This window comes from Triticum aestivum, chromosome 7A, assembly GCF_018294505.1.
Source record: "Triticum aestivum cultivar Chinese Spring chromosome 7A, IWGSC CS RefSeq v2.1, whole genome shotgun sequence".
NCBI lineage: Eukaryota > Viridiplantae > Streptophyta > Magnoliopsida > Poales > Poaceae > Triticum > Triticum aestivum.
The window spans coordinates 677,753,340-677,755,987 of NC_057812.1; positions in this window are offsets into that span (position 1 = coordinate 677,753,340).

The following is a 2,648-nucleotide window of genomic DNA, read 5'->3' on the forward strand; positions in this document are numbered from 1 at the left end:
TTACCTACAAGGTTCGGTAGTAACTTGATCTGAAGTTACATGATCATCATCATTAGCTTCCTCACTAATTTGTGTAGTAGTCACAGGAACAGATTTCTGTGATGAACTACTTTCCAATAAGGGAGCATGTACAATTACCTTATCAAGTTCTACTTTCCTCCCACTCACTTCTTTCGAGAGAAACTCCTTCTCTAGAAAGGATCCATTCTCAGCAATGAATATCTTGCTTTCGGATCTGTGATAGAAGGTGTACCCAATATTTTCTTTTGGGTATCTTATGAAGACGCATTTCTCCGATTTGGGTTTGAGCTTATCAGGTTGAAACTTTTTCACATAAGCATTGCAACCTCAAACTTTAAGAAACGACAGCTTAGGTATCTTGCCAAACCATAATTCATACGATGTCGTCTCAACGGATTTAGATGGTGCCCTATTTAACGTGAATGTAGCTGTCTCTAATGCATAAACCCAAAACAATAGTGGTAAATCGGTAAGAGACATCATAGATCGCACCATATCTAATAAAGTACGGTTACGACGTTCAGACACACCATTACACTGTGGTGTTCCAGGTGGCATGAATAGTGAAACTATTTCACATTGTTTTAACTGAAGGCCAAACTCGTAACTCAAATATTTTACTTCTGCGATCATATCGTAGAAATTTTATTTTTGTTACGATGATTCTTCACTTCACTATGAAATTCTTTGAATTTTTCAAATGTTTCAGACTTGTGTTTCATCAAGTAGATATACTCATATCTGCTCAAATCATCTGTGAAGATCAGGAAATAATGATACCTGCCGCGAGCCTCAATATTCATCGGACCACATACATCAGTATGTATGATTTCCAACAAATCTGTTACTCGCTCCATTGTTCCGGAGAACGGCGTTTTAGTCATCTTTCCAAAGAGGCATGGTTCGCAAGCATCAAGTGATTCGTAATCAAGTGATTCCAAAAGCCCATCGGCATGGAGTTTCTTCATGCGCTTTACACCAATATGACCTAAACGGCAGTGCCACAAATAAGTTGCACTATCATTATTAACTTTGCATCTTTTGGCTTCAATATTATGAATATGTGTATCACTACGATCGAGATCCAACGAACCATTTTCATTGGGTGTGTAACCATATAAGGTTTTATTCATGTAAACAGAACAACAATTATTCTCTAACTTAAATGAATAACCGTATTGCAATAAACGTGATCAAATCATATTCATGCTCAACGCAAACACCAAATAACACTTATTTAGGTTCAACACTAATCCCGAAAGTATAGGGAGTGTGCGATGATGATCATATCAATCTTGGAACTACTTCCAACATACATCGTCACTTCACCCTTAACTAGTTTCTGTTCATTCTGCAACTCCCGTTTCGAGTTACTACTCTTAGCAACTGAACCAGTATCAAATACCGAGGGTTTTCTATGAACACTAGTAATATAGACATCAATAATCTATTTATCAAATATACCTTTGTTCACTTTTCCATCCTTCTTATCCGCCAAATACTTGGGGTAGTTCCGCTTCCATTGACCAGTTCCTTTGCAGTAGAAGCACTTAGTCTCAGGCTTAGGTCCAGACTTGGGCTTCTTCACTTGAGCAGCAACTTGCTTGCCGTTCTTCATGAAGTTCCCCTTCTTCCCTTTGCCCTTTTCTTGAAACTAGTGGTCTTGTTAACCATCAACACTTCATGCTTTTCTTGATTTCTACCTTCGTTGATTTCAGCATCACGAAGATCTTGGGAATCGTTTCCGTTATCCCTTGCATATTATAGTTCATCACGAAGTTCTACTAACTTGGTGATGGTGACTAGAGAATTCTGTCAATCACTATTTTATCTGGAAGATTAACTCCCACTTGATTCAAGCGATTGTAGTACCCAGACAATCTGAGCACATGCTCACTGCTTGAGCTATTCTCCTCCATCTTTTAGCTATAGAACTTGTTGGAGACTTCATATCTCTCAATTCGGGTATTTACTTGAAATATTAACTTCAACTCCTGGAACATCTCATGTGGTCCATGACGTTCAAAACGTCTTTGAAGTCCCGATTCTAAGCTGTTTAAGCATGGTGCACTAAACTATCAAGTAGTCATCATATTGAGCTAGCCAAACGTTCATAACATCTGCATCTGTTCCTGCAATAGGTTTGTCACCTAGCAGTGCATCAAGGACATAATTCTTCTGTGCAGCAATGAGGATAAACCTCAGATCACGGATCCAATCCGCATCATTGCTACTAACATTTTTCAACTTAGTTTTCTCTAGGAACATATAAAAATTAAACGGGGAGCAACATCGCGAGCTATTGATCTACAACATAGATACGCTAATACTACCAGGACTAAGTTCATGATAAATTAAAGTTCAATTAATCATATTACTTAAGAACTCCCACTTAGATAGACATCCCTCTAATCATCTAAGTGATCACGTGATCCAAATCAACTAAACCATAACCGATCATCACATGATATGCAGTAGTTTTCAATGGTGAACATCACTATGTTGATCATATCTACTATATGATTCACGCTCGACCTTTCGGTCTCTGTGTTCCGAGGCCATATCTGCATATGCTAGGCTCGTCAAGTTTAACCTGAGTATTCTGCGTGTGCAAAACTGGCTTGCAC